The 18,072-nt window shown below is 43.6% G+C and overlaps 1 protein-coding gene across 4 annotated transcripts in view; it reads right to left on the bottom strand.

The window, feature by feature from the left end:
- NLGN2 (neuroligin 2) overlaps nt 1–18,072 on the bottom strand; it is a 260,819-nt gene that overhangs the window by 92,915 nt on the left and 149,832 nt on the right. The gene's annotated exons all lie outside the window — the stretch shown is intronic.

Genomic DNA, 18,072 nt, shown 5'->3' with positions numbered 1-18,072 from the left:
TAATATATCATCTTGTCCTGCAGCTCCTCCTATTATTTGAAGGAGTCCTCCACCCATACTAATAAAAGGGTTTTAACCATTCCTTTATCTCAATCTAAAAAAAGGTTTGGCTTTACAGCCATGCATCACCCAAAAGGTATTCACTGGAATTATTGATGTTGGGTGGAAGGTCCAATACAGTGTAGCTTCTCTAACTTCTCCTCCCCTCTCTGCTTCCGAATTTCCTGACTGCCGTGTTTCAAAGTGAAACAAAAGGGGGTGACACTAAGTCCTGACGGTGACAACATATAGATCAGGGGGAGGAGAAAAACTGAGGAAGCTCAAAGTTTTGGATCTTGACCACATGCCTGAAGATGTAAGTATGTCTCTATATCTCGCTTGCTCCCACTACCTCATGTCCAAATCTAAGTTTTGGGGAGATTTCCATTCACTTCCTATCTTGGAGATGCAACAGGAAATGAGAGGAAATCTCTACAAAGTGAACATAATTTACACCTTGGGCGGTTGTCAAAAGAACATTTGCCCTAGCTGGAGGATTTCCCCTCATTTTCAGTCCCAGTGACGAGATCCACCAGGAATAATGAAAATAGGGTGAATCTCCCTAGCAGGTATAGGGTACCCTGACAGAGGGTCTAACCCTACTCTACTCCATCCAAAACGAAAAAAAAAAAAGCCTTGACATACACTTTACCATAACCTCGTCTACGCCATGACCTGCCTCCTTACAGTTTTCTATCATGGACAAGTATGCAAAAATTGAGATCTTTGCAAGAAAAATGGAGCATTTACATACTGAAACCAGATGAGTTCATTCTCACATAAAATTCAAATTTGCCATTATCGTGTAAAGAAGTTCTGTTGCATAAAATATTTCTGTTTTGTGCAGTTTTCCATCCTGTCTCATCCAAATGTCCTCCTTGGACTTCCTATCTTTCTATGTCACCTCTGAAATAGGCCATTGGCCAAGATGGGGTGCAAAGTCATGGAGGGGCCCAGCAATGTGCTTTTAGGGTGTAGACCATCCTTTCTGAGCCTGGGTTCCTCCAGATGTTGCTAGATGTTCCAGGGTTGCTAGGGTTCTTTGAAGAATTTGCAATTTCTGCCTCTCGGAAAAGTTCCCACTGGCACCAATGATCTTATCTTTATTTGTCTGTGAGAGGGGGATTCATCCCACTGACCACAGATGTAAGGAGCATTCTTTCCACTGACCATGACACTATTGTACAGGGAGCTGTAGATATAGTCATTTGTAGCAGGGGTTCCCTACACTAGAAGGTTATTTCAAGGGTCTGACCTTGTAAAAAACTGAGAAAGGCTGGTGTATATGGTCTCTCAACATCTGTCATCTTCAGGCAATGATCTATCTTCCCCATCAGTCTGTCTTTTCTGATTCCTGTATCCTCCTCGTTATTGAAGAGTCTCGTTTCACCTATCTGTCCAAGTTACATTGGCCACACACAGATTAACTGGGTCTCACTGGGGGCTGCAATTGATTGAGCCCGTCATCCTTATATGGAAGAGATATAGGCAATCGGCACAGATGCCAAAGACCCATACTGTTCGTCAGTCAATATGGCAGTTTTTTTCAACCTGTCCCCCAGAAGAACCCTTGAAATAATTTTCAGGTCTTGGGGAACCCTTGCTAAATCCAGTTCATTGGTGGTTAGTAGGAAGAACACCCCCCCCCCTTCCTTATAGCAGTGGTCAGAATGCCACCATTACAAACAGATAAGAAGGTGGAGAGCAATGTACTGCAGGTTGTCCATGCTCTTTTGCTACACCTAAAATGGTATGGAATTTCTTCCAGTGTAAACAAGCACCAATGGTTGTTTATGTTTGTCATTTGTAGAAACTCCCTTTACCTTGTACAATAATAATGCTTTGTCTGACTCGGACTTCCATTCTCTGTTTCGGTCTCATCTCTGTAGGTCTCTGTCTGGTCTGTTCTGTTCCTGAAACCTAGCTTCTTAAAATACAAGGCCTGTACCAAAAGTAATGCAAAAGTAGGCATAACTTTTTTATTAATTTAAATAAGTTGTTCAAATTTCACATGTAGGTATAGTAACCCTTCCTCTATAGTAATTCATCTGCTTCTTTTTCATTGCAGGTAAATAATGGATTCCAGGCAGAAGCAACCTGCCGTCATTGCGTTTTTGACGAAGGAGGGGTACAGGCTGTCCGACATCCACAGACGGCTACAGAATGCTTACAGAGATGAAACCATTGACAAGAGAAAAGTCTTGTCATTGGTGACTCTATTCATAAACATTCTGTAGCCTTCTCTGGGTGTTGGACAGCCTGTACCCCTCCTTCATCAAGAACGCAATGACCCTTGACGAAGGAGGGCTGCAAGCTGTCCGACATCAACAGAAGGCTACAGAATGCTTACAGGGATGAAGCCATTGACAAGAGCATAAATGTCATAAATATTCTGTAGGCTTCTGTGGATGTTAGACAGCCTTGACCCATCCTTCATCAAGAACTCAATAACTCTTGATAAAGGAGGGCTGCAAGCTGTCCAACATCCACAGAAGGCTATAGAATGCTTACAGAGATGACACCATGGACAACAGAAATGTCTTGTCATTGGTGACTCTTGTCATAAACATTCTGTAGCCTTCTCTGGATGTTGGACAGCCTGCACCCCTCCTTCATCAAGAACGCAATGACCCTTGACGAAGGAGGGCTGCAAGCTGTCTGACATCAACAGAAGGCTACAGAATGCTTACAGAGATGAAGCCATTGACAAGAGCATAAATGTCATAAATATTCTGTAGGCTTCTGTGGATGTTAGACAGCCTTGACCCATCCTTCATCAAGAACTCAATAACTCTTGATGAAGGAGGGGTGCAAGCTGTCCAACATCCACAAAAGGCTACAGAATGCTTACAGAGATGACACCATGGACAACAGAAATGTTTTTTTATTGGTGACTCTTGTCATAAACATTCTGTAGCCTTCTGTGAATGTTGGCCAGCCTGTACCCCTTCTTCGTCAAGAACTCAATAACTCTTGTCGAAGGAGGGGTGCAAGCTATCCTACATCAACAGAAGGCTACAGAATGCTTACGGAGATGAAGCCATTGACAAGAGCATAAATGTCATAAATATTCTATAGGCTTCTGTGGATCTTGGACAGCCTGGACTCATCCTTCATCAAGAACTCAATGACTCTTGACGAAGAAGGGGTACAGGCTGTCCAACATCCACAGAAGGCTACAGAATGCTTACAGAGATGACAAAATGGACAACAGAAATGTTTTGCCATTGGTGACTCTTGTCATAAACATTCTGTAGCCTTCTGTGGATGTTGGACAGCCTGTACCCCTTCTTCATCAAGAACTCAATAACTCTTGTCGAAGGAGGGGTGCAGGCTGTTTGACATTCACAGAAGGCTACACATTGTTTCAGGAGATGACACCATTGACAAGTGCATAAATGCCATAAACATTCTGTAGCCTTCTGTGGTTCTTGGACAACCTGGACCCCTACTGCATCAAGAACTCAATGACGGCACATTGCTTCTGCTTATATTCCATTATTTACCTTCAATGAAAAAGGAGAAGAAGAAGAGTCACTATGGAGGAAGAGTTACTCTACCAACATGTGACAATTGAAGGAACTATGTAAGTTATTAAAAAAGTTATGCCCACTTTTGCAATTCTTTCATACAGCTCTCGTATATTCTTAGCCAAAAAGTTCAGTAGAGTGGTTTTGACTGCTGTCTGTGTCTAGGGAGGTTCACCCTTGCTGCCTGCCCTGCTCACCATCGTCAATGGGACACAAAGTGGTGGGAAGGTCAAAATGGTTGCTACTAAAACAAGAGGTGAGGGAACACCTTCCAATGAGAGCAACTGTTCCGATGACGATTCTAAGAGGGGAATTTCACTTACTGTGAAATTCTGCCTACCCTGGTCACCATCGGCGATGGGACACAAAGTGGTGGGAAGGTCAAAATGGTTGTTACTGAAACAAGAGGTGAGGGAACACCTTCCAATGAGAGCAACTGTTCCGATGACAATTCTAAGAGGAGAATTTCACTTATTGTGGAGAGATTTTCTGGTGCTTCCTCTTATGTCTCGAGGATAGGAAATTATGGGAAATCTCCACAATGGCAAAAAAGCTGGCAGTGGTTTTAACCTTTACATACTCTATCCAAAATATTAAAAAAATGGCTAGCGACATACTTTAACCAAAAACTTAACATTGTACTAACACCTCTCTTAAACGGAGGGGGGGGAAGGACTGCAACCTCTAACATGTTTTTATTGCTCTCGGGGCTGCATTAAACAGATTTTGGTTCCTCAGAAAGGAAGAAGATCTCCAACAGCACCACAGACAGAAGCAAAATAGGTTTTTAGTTAGAGTAGGGGAAGGCTAGATCCCCTGTCAGCTTTGGATTTCTGCCAGTGTCCCTGCTACAGAATTTCTATGTAATACTCACCTCTCCTGGGATCCAGCATTGGGTCTTCTTTCTAGCACCATGGCCAATCAACACACCTCTCCTGACTGGCGTTCAACTTTCGAGCAACACATTGCTACACCTAAGATGAGCCCCACACTCCATGCCTCAAGTGTCAGCCTGTTCTGCTGAGACAACTGTATCTTCTGTATCGAGTTCCCCAACACTTTTACAACTTCGGTGATGCTATGCCTCCTGTGTGCTGTGTCTGCAAGTGCAGTTTGTGATCCCCGTTTCTACAAGTGCACCCTTGAATTGCATTCTCTCCAAGTGTACCTCTATGTGCTCCTTGTCTCCAAGAACATTACTGTGCACCCCTTGTCTCCAGGTGACCCCTGGGCACCTCCATGACTCCTGTGCCTCCTGTGCCTTAGGGCGCCAGGATAGGGGGGGTGGTAAAATCTGAATCCACTTGCTGGGGATTTGGATTTTAATGGTACTGCAGACTTGTTTTTAACACATGGCCGGGAGTGTGTGTACTTTTTGTAAAGCCAGTCTTCAATATGGAAGTGATATAATCATTTATGAAGCCGCTGATCACTTCCACAACTACTGCACTGTAACGACCCCCTCCCCCGTCCCACCTGGGGGCCCAGTGTGATCATGGGAGGTGCTACTGGGAAAGGTGGCAAAATGCACCTTCGCCTAAGTAGGCAAAAGTCCTTGCACCAGCCGTGTCTGCTATGTCCATCTAACCTTCCATAGTGCTGCCCAAGCTTCTACTATTTCTGGCCATCTTTCTCTGCACTAGTATTGGCTATTCATTTCTACCACAAACCCAATCTCCACCATTTATTTTACCGGTCTGTTCTTCCTTCTCCCAGAATTTTGTCCTTTAAAATTTTCTAGTAAGGTATGCTGAGTTGGTGACCCGAGTCTCCATTCAGACCCTAATCAGTACAGGGCCTGTAGTAAGTGACCCATAGGGGTAGATTTACTAAAACTGGAGCACTCATAATGTGGTGCAGCTGTGCATGGTAGCCAGTGGTGTTGCTATGGGGGTGCGGACCACACCCAGGTGACACCCACCAGAGGGCTGACATCCAGGACTGTCATGGGCACCCCTGCCTGGGCACTGCCCAGGGGCCCTAGATGCATGGGGGGGGGCCTTTGCAGTTTCCTCCCTGCAGTTTCCCTCACTTTTCTATTTCCTACAGGTCAGTTCCCTTATCTTTCTCTCACATCTCCAGCTGTCTTCATTGTTCACTCTACTCATCATCCACTCTACTCATCATCCTCCTCCCTACCTCAGCCACTATCCCATCCTGCTCCCTTTCTTCCCCATACATATCCATCCATCTCTGCCTATCACACTGCCTCTCTCTCGGATCGTTCTCATCTCTCTTCCCTTTTCCCAGACAGCTGGTTTTCCAACATCTAGCAGTCCTACTAATTTACAGCCTCATTCCTTGGCTGGCCGAATTTTCTTCCTGACATATTCCCGATAATAGTCCTTCCAGTCCACTTTCCCTCCCTCCTCATCTGCTTGTTCTCTGGAGGGACTTCATCTTCACACAGGTGTGTCCCGGCATAAAGAACAAACACTGCAGATGACCAGAATCCCCCACCTTGCACACCCCCAACACTATCTCTTTACTATTCAATGGAGATCTCTCCCTCTCCCCTCCCTGCCAAACCCTTTGCTTTTGGTATACTATGGTTATTCCTCACCAGCCAACAGTATTCCCCATATTCATCTCTAACCTTTGACCCCCATCTGTTTACCTCTTCTCCCCCTTCCCTCATGCCAGCACTGATCCTCCCCATTTTCTATTCCCTATACAGACCAAGTGTCAGGGACCATCGCGACGCATGGGTCTACACATGCGTAGATGTCTGCCGAGACGTATAGGTGGCATGGCACTAGGACCCAGGCGCACCCGTCGTCTGGACAGTACTAGGCAGGCACTGGGACCCAGGCTACGCCTGTCAGGTGCAGGGCGGGCTATTTAAACTAGCCCTGCACAGACACTTGTTGCCGAATGGTCTTTGTATCCTGTTACCTGTGTGTGAGTACTTCTGATCTGGATTGTTTTGACCTTGTTGCCTTCTCCCGTCCTGACCCCTTGGCTTGCCTGACTCTGCTCCTGGATGTTCCCGTTTAGATCTGAGCTCCTGGTATTGACCCTGCGTGTGACTCGACTATCCTTTGCCTACCGTTTTGTACCTTACCGATCCACTAGTAACCGACCCGGCCTGCATGACTCTGATTTAGCTCATCCATCCACCCACCCCGCAGGGATCACTAGGCTCCCTTACATCAGACTCCTAGCTCTCTGGAGCCCCTGTCAGACTCCTCTACCCCTGTTGGAGATACCTGGTAGTTGCGACCTGGTACCGGAGTGCTCCAAGTCCATCCCCACCATCAGGGGCCCTGGTGAACAAGTGCTCCAGTGCTTAGACTCCGCACTCTGGGGAGGCTCTACCGGGGACTGATAGAGGTGCTGTCAGGCGGTCCGTTACACCAAGATCCCCCAGTTTCATTCCAGTTCTTCTTTACTGATCCCACATCACCTTCTCCCCTACCCCATGGTTCCCAGCCCATTCCCCCCCCCCCCGACAAATTTTTTACAGTGGTTAAAGAAGAACGAAGAACCCCGAGGTGGAGCATCTTACTACTGCTGCCGATGCTTGTGTGGGCAGGATGTGTATGACACCGATCCCTACTGACCATCCTCTCCTATTCATTCCAATGTGATCAACGCAGTACATATCCCTCCACACAAGCAGCAGCAGAAGTAGTAAGATGCTCCTCCTCTGGGTCCTTCCTTTACCCCTGGAAAGCAGCGGAAGAGAGCCATAAACTATGGAGGGGAACGTAGAGTGGAGAGATGTAATTCTAATTCAGTGACAGCTACTCAGTACCCAGTGGCATTTGGGAAAAAAGTATGTGGGGGGGGGGTGACACCAAGTTTTACCTTACCAGGTGACACCAACCATAGTGACGCCACTGATGGTAGCCAACCAGCTTCTTACTTCAGCTTGTTCAATTAAGCTTTGACAAACAAACCTGGAAGCTGATTGGTTTCTATGCAGAGCTGCACCAGATTTTGCACTCTCAACTTTTAGTAAATCACCCCTCTAGTGGTCATTATATATCCACCTTCTCTCCGTTCAGACTTGCAATTACATTGCATGGTAAGAGGGAAGTTTCAGCAATAACTTCCTGTTTGGCTCTACGATGTCTTGTGAATATCTGCTGAGAGCCACAAAGGAAGCTGATGTTGGAAGATTTGAAGGTGTGCCATGATAAGCTTTGCTTAGTGCATGGTATATGGAACATGCCCCCCCTCCGGGGCCAAGTGTTCCTAGTCTTCCTTGATAAAGCTTCTTTCTTCCACTGGTTTTACGCTTCTCTCTTTTCAATGTGTCTTCTTTCTCTTGCACTAGTTCTCCTCACACTATGCATCCCTAATGACTTCTTTCTACGTCTCTGAAGGTTCTCATTTATCCAGGTCATGGTATGTCTCGTAGCAGTAATTCACATTCATCTGGATTTGTTCTGTAATGTTGAAGATGTTTCATAGCTCCTCCAAGAAGCTTCTTCAGTTCATTGGAGTATTTTTCCTGGCACCCATTGGAACTGAAGAAGTAGAAAATGGAGAAGCTATGAAATGTCTTCAACATTACAGAACAAGTCCAGTTGAATGTGATTCACTACTACTGCTAGAAATACAGTACTGTGCAGAAGTTAGGCAGGTGTACAAAAATGCTGTAAATTAAGAATGTCTTCACAAATATATATTTAATTATTTATTTTTAGCAATTTATAAAATCCATGGTGAACTGACAGAAGGAAGATGAAAATCAAATCAATATTTGGTGTGACTACCCTTTGGCTTCAAACCAGCCTCAATTCATTGTATCAAGCTCTTTTGAAGAAGCACACAAGAAACAGGCAACATCGGGACCCTAGACGTAGTGGCTGGCCAAGGAAACTTAATGAAGCAGATGAAAGACACATCATGCTTACTTCCTTTCCACATCTGAAGATGTCCGGCAGTGCCATCAGCACAGAACTGGTGGAAACCAGTGGGACCCAGGTACATCTATCTACTGTCTGGAGAGGTCTGGCCAGAAATGGTCTTCATGGAAGAATTTTGACCAAGGCTAAGCGACTCAACTATGCAGGAAAACATAGGAACTGGGGGGCGGGGCAGAAAAATGGCAACAAGTGCTCTGGACTGATGAGTGAAAATGTGAAATATTTGGCTGTAGCAGGAGGCCGTTTGTTCACTCAAAGGCTGGAAAGCGATACAATAATGAGTGTCTGCAGGCATGATGGAGGTTCCTTGCAAGTTTGAGGTTGAATTTCTGCAAATGCAGTTGGGGATTTGGTCAGGAACAATGGTGTCCTCAATGCTGAGAAATACAGGCAGATACTTCTCCCTCATGCCATACCATCAGGGAGGTGTGTGATTGGCCACTAATTTATTCTGCAGCAGGACAACCACCCCAAACATACAGCCAAAGTGATTAAGAACTATCTTCAGTGTAAAGAAGAACAAGGAGTCCTGGATTGATGGTTTGGCCCCCACAGAGCCCTGATCTCAGCATCATGGAGTTTGTCTGGGATGACATGAAGAGACAGAAGGATTTGAGGCAGCCAACATCCATAGAAGATCTGGGATTAGTTCTCTAGGATGTTTGGAACAAGCTACCCGAGTTCCTTCAAAAACTGTGTGCAAGTCTACCTAGAAGGCAAAGGGTGGCCACATCAAATATTGATTAGATTTGGATTTCTCTTCTGTACATTTATTATCCATTTTGTTAATTGATAAAAAAAATAAACTATTAACACTTCAATTTCTGAAAGAATTCTTAATTGACACCATTTTTTTCACTGCCTATAACTTTTGCACAGTAATGTACATCTTTCTGCCTTGTACTGGTAGCACAGTTCCCTGCATTGGCTCTAGTCATTGCTGTCCTTCTGATTTGTCCTACCCACCTCTGTATGTCAGGTTTTTCCCTCTTCTTTCATTCTAATACTCCTCTTAAAGTATATGTAAAGCCAAAACTTGTTAGGACCCCATATCAGGATTTTATTGCAGGTGTGCTGTGGTTATGCTGGGCAAATTCCACAGGTCATAATTCAAATAATTATTTCAGGTCAATTTTCAGTCCTGTTAACTACACACAATATTTGAGCCCTGAAGAAGGGGGAGATCTCTGAGCTCCCAAAATGTGTTCGCTGTTTTATGTTTTCTTGCATGGATTTACATTTTTGGACTCTTATACTGTATATCCAGAAATATTTGTACAAAACTTCTCATTAGATTTGTCGACTTGAATGCCATTCAAAAGTACTCCAAAAACGTCATTCGTTTTTAACATTTGATACTGGAATGAATGGAATTTCCCATAGGAAAACCACATTCACTTTTAGAAATTTTTTTACTCAAGAAAAATTTTGTAAACCGTTCCCTCAAATTTTCTCGGCACTGCAGTAGGAAATTAATGTTGCTTTGACCCCACTTACTTCTAGAAAATCAAACGGATTTTCTTAAATGAAAAATTTCAGACAAAATTCTAGTGTATGGTCAACCAGGGGCGGACTGACCATTCGAGCATTCGGGCACTGCTCGAGGGCCCAGGGTCAGTAGGGGGCTCCATGAGATGTCCCTGGTGCCTTTCATAGGCTTTTTTGGGTGTGGTTTGTGTGTGGGTGAGGACACAGGGGCCCCATGATCCCCTATTGCCTGGGGGCCCCATGAGTTGTCAGTCTGCCCCTGTGGTCAACTTTAGTGTTTTGGTCTGATGTTCTCATTGGTCTTTCTGACCCTAGATGCCAAACTCTTGAACCTCTAGCTAAGGAGTACCCTGTTGGTGTGGAGAGCAGCCTCACGAGAACAATTGCAACCAGTTTAAATGCCTCATTCATACATGTTCCAGGTTTTCATTCCTGTCTTGGCTCCCACTGGGGAGGTTCACCCTTACTTTTTGCCCTGGTGATCATTGTCTCCAGTACAGAGGGGATTACTGCTCATTAGGGAGACATTTCCAGGTAGCGAAATGAGAAAAAAACAGAACAGAGGTCCTAAATTTTCCCATCCAAAACTAGAAAAAAAAAAGATTTGGCTTTGCATACACTTTTATCTCTGCTTTTCTGCCTAAAAAATTTTAATTCTAAGAAAGTCCACCCTCTTCCACCGTTGGTGGCATCAACCCTCACAGAAAGTCATAGGAAATTTATAGTATTTGAATTGTCACAGGAACAAAATTTTCTCTCTGAGTGTTTCTTTAAACGATTATGGGTCTACCTCTTGAAAAAGGATGGTGAAAAAAAAGGGTTTTTAGAAGGACAATCTTTTTCAACCACCAGATATAGTTTCCATCCTAACATGTAGTCAGCTTGATTTCACTTGGGTTTTCCTGTAGGTCATTGACGCTCAAAAATTCTGACCCCCGAATGCTGTGCTCCAATTGCCCTAAGATTCGGCTTTGCTGTTTTCTGGACTATTGCCAGGTGTGGTTTCCACTACAATGTGCTGTATACTGTTTATAGCAATTTGCAACACGGAGACCCCAGGTCCCATTATGGAACCCTACTTTGGTCCTTTACCTCAAACTGCACACCTCTGCTTTAGACTGTATGTCAAGGTGTTTTTTGGCTCCTTATCTAATTTGCTTTCTATAAATCCTGAATATTTTCAACATCCTCTATAGGTTCAGTACGTATTCCTGAACTGTTTTAACTTCAAAACCCTTTCCAGCTTCTGGCCAACCTCATGTCCCCATCACATACATATGCACTTCCCAGGCTCTCCTCTCTCCTACAAATGACCTCAAAATCCTGGCTACACAATTTCCCATGGGGTGCTTACATTTTCAGAAAGCCTCTTGCCTACTTTATCCATTTATGAAAGATTTATATAGTCCTTCAAAACCCACTTCTGCCTTATTTCCAATTCATCTTTCATTTCATTTATTACCAAATGGGCAGCAACTTGTATTAAATGTCTGACTAAAGAACACTTTGTTTTGCCCTCTTAGCAACCAATCAGAGTCTCAAATTAGAGTCTCCTTTCCCTCCAAGAGAGAAGCTGACTGGTTGCCTTAAGGAAACTATAGAAAGCCCTAATGTCAGACATTTTACACACATAATTGGCAGTTATTGGTCTTAAAGCTGGACCTCAACCCAAAGCTTCAAACCACTTCAGAAATATACTTGGGCATTAGGGAGGCCTGGGAGTCCTAAGAAGTAAAAACATACCCAACAGTTGGAAACAGCTATTCATGTGACATATCCCTTGGGTGTTCCGAGGTGTTGACATTAGCCCTCAGTCAAAGTGAATAGACAATATGTAGAGTGACCTTTCTCAACTTTCTACCCCGGAAGAACCCTTTAAATAAATTTCAGAACTCCTGCTTAAAGTTATATATCAGGGGTCAGTGGGGAAAAATGCCCCTTACCTTGGTGGTCAGAATACCACCCATACGGACAGCTATGAAGATAACTGGTGTCATGCCGCTGACTCTGCCAAGTGGCTTTGGTCCTAGAATTATGCAGACACCATCTATTAAGTCAATCAACCACAGTTCAAAGAACCCCTACCAACCTCTGAAGGAACCCTAGGATTGAAAGGTTGGCTGCTGTAGAGGGTGGCCCTCCAGTTGGTCATAAAATGTCCAAAACTGTAGCTCTGATGTTTCCACCTGATAGGTCACTTTTAGAATCTGGAGAGACCCTCTTCCAGCCTGCTTCCTACAGTCTCAGCATTTTTATGAAGTGGGCATAAGCTTTAGGTTCAGATCTGCCTTAACTATTCCTTTTCTTTCGTCAAACCTGTTCATGTAGGTTGATGGTACACTTCTATATTGTTTCAGCACATGATAGGAGGTGACCCTGCCCTCTCCATTGCACATTCTTCATTGGTACTAGCTGAAAAAACACTGAAATGAATCCAGCTTTGGAGATCATGTTCACAATACGTAGACCACCATCCCGATGTTGGCACTGTTCAGTCATTGACATTGCATGGAAATTTCCAGAAGAGGACAATCCCCTTGATAAATCGAACATTTAGAAATAACGGTTTGTTTCAGTAAGTAAATGTTCCTTATTGTTTGTGAACCAAGTGTTCCATGACTCTTCTGATAGAACTTAAATGAGAACATTTTCTGCAATTTATTTATTTTTTTCTTAAAGAATGTATGCTTTTTGGACAAATTCCACAAATAAAAAAAAAAAAATGAGAAAAAAAAGAAAGAAAGAAAAAAAAAAGTTATGAATCCCCTCTCTCTCCCTTCGCAAGAGAAATGTTTCAGTTTTGGCTAAAAACTAAAGTAATCCCCAGAAAAAAAGGGGGGAAGAAAATTGATGAATCAGGGAGGAAAAATAATAGATAAAGATCAAAAGCAATACAAAAAAAAAAGTTTATTGTTTTTGTTGGAAAAGCCAAAAAAAAGAGAAAAAGAAAAAAAGAAAAACGATTTTCCCCAAATTTCAAACAGAAAAAGTAAAAAAAAAAAAATCAACAAGAAAGAAAAGAGGTTAAAAAAAAAAAAATTAACCTGAAGGTGAAGATGAAAAAAAAAAGCACCTTCAAGGTCAAAGATGGGGCAAATGTTGGGGCTTTAGGCATTCAAGCCAGCTGTGTTGGTGCATGCACGATGGATGTATAACAGGAAACAGGAAGTGGAGTCGGGTTCTGGAGGAAGTGCTTTGACTGGAAAATGGCGGCTGTCTTTGGATAGGAAACCATACACAAATGTAGAGCCTGGCAGTCATATTGGATGTGGCAATGGCATGTAATGCTGTATGTGCATTTTTCTTACCCCACAAAAGACTACTTAGTATAACGGTAGAGTCTTTGATAAGCACACTTTAAGTCTTTCTTTGTCTAACGTGCCTCTTGTTCAGCCCTTCTTCTCCGTCAGTCACGCGGTGTCAGGTGCCAGCACTGGGATATATATTTAGACCGTGAAAACGTAATAGTGATGCGAGGTGTGAGGATGGGAGGAGGGCGAGGAGGTGAATGGTGTTAATTGGGAGGGGAGGCGAGAACTGTTAGGAACACTCTTAACTCATGGAACCTCGGGACTTGGAGTATGTAGCAACAGAGGTAATTATTTGTAGAAGCCCCAGGGTCCTCTGTGCCTATTCTCCCGTTGCATCACGTTGCACAATACTGATAAATTAGGAGGAAAATCACATTTTATCACATCAGCAAAAAGCAGGAAGATTCTAATCTAAGGCTTAAGCTGGCCATACAACGTGGTAGCTTCAACGTCCACTTCAACGTCCACTTCCTATCCACCGATCATTGCAAACAAAGCTATCTGCTTGGAAAAAAAACACCAAAATTTGGACAAATGGGAAGTCAAAACTGAGTAATAATGCAGTTTATTGAAATATCCTATTCAAATGGCATAGAAACTGGAAAAACATATGGCAGTTTCCTTAAAAGGTATCTGATTTTCCACCATATCAACCGGCAGTCAGTTCAAACCACCATTTTAAGCCCTTTGTGATTTTCGACATAAAAATAGAACCAAAAGTTGGATCACCTTATCACGTGTCACGTGTCATGTGTCATGTGTATGGCCAGCTTAAGAATCTCTTCTATAAAGACCTGAAAAATAACTGAACCATGTTTGACCCGATGAAGCTTGGATGTCAAAAGTGGTTATGGACAGTCTTCAAATGTTGGCAGAATCTAGATTTTGATGAGTCTTTACACCTTAGGAAAATGTAACAAGGAATCTCAATGAATGTTTACCATCTCAGATACTTGCAATGCTCATGGCTAGTTCACCTGGGGAACCTATGACATGGACACCTTGCAGCCCACTCATTATCCTCTGGTCAGTGAGTGAGCTGGATTTACTGGTGATCCTGAAGGGATTATGGCGCATAATGCCCTACTCTAATAAGAGAATGTAGATTTTTTAGAACAGTACAGGATTTCTTACTTACAAGCCCAGTGTCCTCCGCTAGTCAATAAAAGCAAAAGTCTCACCTGTTCCTGCCCAGTAAACTAAGCAGAGGTCTACAAATGAATGGGCGCCCCAAAGGAACCCAACAAAACTGGTAAGATGTCCAGAGGACAATTTTTTATTGAATTATTGATAGATCAGGAAAAAATATCAACAACAACCTTCCATAGACAACCTCCTACTGGTGGTGGTGCTCAACTCTAGAAATATATCGTCAGTGTAGTGGCCAGGGCCAGTGGGCATTCAATTAGCTGGAAAATCTAGGCACAACCATTCTGAAAAATAGCAAAGGTATCAAAGTTTGAAGTCTCAATCTTCTAAAGGCAGCTAAAGTTCTGGTCATAGGTGGATGACCATAGGAAAAATATGACCGGACACAAAAGTTGAGGTAGAAGAATATAGGTCATCCACCCCAGGATTCAAGCTGACAATCAAAATTGTGGTTGAAGTGGAACACGTAATTCTTTTAGCTTTAAAGCAGAACTCCAGGAAATCAGAATTTTAATGATATCCCTCACATATACATCCCACCTACTCTTACAGCTTTAAAAAATACTCAGTGTGCACATTTCAACACCCATCCCCCAACATCTTGGCAATGGTACTATCCCATTCAATAGGTGACTAAAGAAAAAAAAAATGGCTTCTGAAGTTCTGCTTACTTGGTCACTTCACCTACCCTAGCCTTTGGCTTGGAGATTGGAAAAAAACCCAGCACATTGATGATGTCACCCTATTGTACTTGTCTCCTGAAAGTTTGTGTACGTTGTTAGACTGACAAGTGTGGACAAGGCAATAGAGACGAGACCATGCATTTTCATCAATTATACATAGATTACCAACAAGCATGCAGGCAGTGATGGCTTTTCTTAGCGCTGGATGTTTTTTAAACTGACTACCATGAATGCACCCTGTAAAAAATGTTTTTGTAAAACATAGAGTTTATGTCAGTAATAACAAAATATAAAAACACGGATTTGTAAACCTGAAAAAGTTAAAGCTCAACTGAAAGATTTTTATTGCGGTCTTTGACCAGATTTTGGGAGATGTCATGTAACCTCCAATGTGACCTTCCAATAGGTTGGCCAGCAGGACACACAATAAGTAGGATTGGCATTACCTGGTGAGGTATGGTGTTCCCAGAACTTAGCTCTAATGATACCATTTTATTTTCTTGGTTTTCAGATTTAGGAGATGTCATGTAACCTCCAAGGTGACCTCCCAACAGGTTGGCCAGCAGGACACACAATAAGTAGGATTGGCATTATCTGGTGAGGCATGGTGTTCCCAGAACTTAAGTCTAATGACACCATTTGATTTTCTTGCTTTTTAAGATTTAGGAGATGTCATGTAACCTCCAAGGTGACCTTCCAACAGGTTGGCCAGCAGGACACAATAAGTAGGACTGGCATTACCTGGTGAGGTATGGTGTTCCCAGAACGTAGGTCTAATGACACTGTTTGATTTTCTTGCTTTTAACATCAGAGACCTCTGTGGACAACTGGTATATGAATACATGGGCAGAAGTTGAGAAAGGCTCTAGGAAGAAGGCTCTAATAAGTTGTGTTGGCTCTAAGAACGACTTCATATTTTATTGTTGCCAGCTGTGGCCCACCCCACTTGATAGAGTTGCGAGCTGGTAGAAACATTGGGAGATATAAGAGGATGAGCACTGGAGTCAATGCATACTCATCACCTCTCTGTACAAGCCCTAAGACACAGGCTGCTCCAACTGAAGAAGGCCCAAGTCTAGCCATTGGACAACAGTGTCAATAAATTGGCGATTCTGAGGTGGCCTTGCCCCTCTGTTCAAGCCCTAAGACACAGGCTGCTCCAACTGAAGAAGGTCCAAGTCTAGCCATTGGACAACAGTGTCAATAAATTGGCGATTCTGAGGTGGCCTTGCCCCTCTGTTCAAGCCCTAAGACACAGGTTGCTCCAACTGAAGAAGGTCCAAGTCTAGCCATTGGACAACAGTGTCAATAAATTGGCGATTCTGAGGTGGCCTTGCCCCTCTGTTCAAGCCCTAAGACACAGGCTGCTCCAACTGAAGAAGGTCCAAGTCTAGCCATTGGACAACAGTGTCAATAAATTCGCGATTCTGAGGTTGCCTTGCCCCTCTGTTCAAGCCGTAAGACACAGGCTGCTCCAACTGAAGAAGGTCCAAGTCTAGCCATTGGACAACAGTGTCAATAAATTGGCGATTCTGAGGTGACCTTGCCCCTCTGTTCAAGCCCTAAGACACAGGCTGCTCCAACTGAAGAAGGTCCAAGTCTAGCCTTTGGACAACAGTGTCAATAAATTGGCAATTCTGAGGTGGCCTTGCCCCTCTGTTTAAGCCCTAAGACACAGGCTGCTCCAACTGAAGAAGGTCCAAGTCTAGCTATTGGACAGCAGTGTCAATAAATTGGCGATTCTTATGGTGGCCTTGCTCCAATTTCAGAAGGTTCATAAAAAAAGGTCTTCAGGAACATTATCTAAAGATAATGGAATAATCCACACAATGCACTGCCCACCTCCTGTATGGGAAACATTATTTTCTCATTACTACTTTTTCCATGGGGCATTTGTTTGGGGCTGAGAAAACCACTCCTGTATATGGGGTGGTAATATGTACTGGATATCCTGCACAAATCTGGTCTTTCATATGGTTTGAGTATTGAGATCTGGGAGCAGATAACGTTTGGAGGAGGACCAATCAGTTAATGCCGATGTAACTGGATGACCTTTACTTTGCTCTGTGTGTCACAAAAAGAAAATTGGCTTTTTTCCCAAAAATCCTGTTTTTATCTTTTTCTACCCTCTTCTTCTCGGTGCTGCTGATCTTTCTCCAGCATCATTGCTCTGGACCTGCTACCTAATAGTGACAATGGTGGATCATGCATGCGCAAGGGGCGCCGCTTGTAGTCTCCCACCAGGCATTGCAGGCGCACATTTGGAAGACAGTTGTCACCCCGTAACAGGAACTACCTATACACGGACCTTCATGGGAGGACCAACGGGAATGTTTTTATCAAAGCTCCAAGCTTAAAAAGATTGAAAATTATTTTAGGAATGGTATCAAAGAATAAATTCCACTTCTCATTACTGGAGAAAGTACATGAAGTATTTTCCATCATCTTCTTGTGTGCTGTCTAGGACTACCTGAGAGGTCAGAGAGGGTTCCCTCAATGGCCATCCAACAACGCAGCTATTATGGGGATGACTTTGACAAGTGGCATATTTCTTCATCTGCAAACACTTACTGTACCTGCCTGCCTGGAGCATTTTAGCTGACAAGCTCCCCATCCCCTAGCATTCCTCAAGAGATGCATGTCTCCGGGGAGTGCTTGGAGACAAGATAAAGTGCCGTTTGTCAAAAGGGACAATATGTATGTAATACTTTGTCCCATCTTCCTATGTGCTGGCTAACACTAGCTGTGAGGTCAGAAAGGGCGCCCCTCCTCCCTGCACAGCCATCTGACAACACAGCTACCAAGGAGACAATTTTGACAAATGCCACTTTTCTGCTCTCCAAACACTTGCCTGCTTGCCGGGAATATTGCAGATGACAATCTCTCCTCCCTTTGTATTCCTTGTTAGATATTGCTTTGACTCAAAGCAGTGGCGTCGTTGTTTATGGGGGTACGGACCGCACCACTGGTGTAGCTACAGGGGTCACAGTGGTCA

Source organism: Staurois parvus, unplaced genomic scaffold, assembly GCF_062004578.1.
Source record: "Staurois parvus isolate SC_StPar_1 unplaced genomic scaffold, SC_StPar_1.0 ptg000936l, whole genome shotgun sequence".
Classification (NCBI taxonomy): Eukaryota; Metazoa; Chordata; class Amphibia; order Anura; family Ranidae; genus Staurois; species Staurois parvus.
The sequence above is the reverse complement of the archived record's forward strand: the minus strand, read 5'-3'. Positions and strand labels throughout refer to the sequence as shown.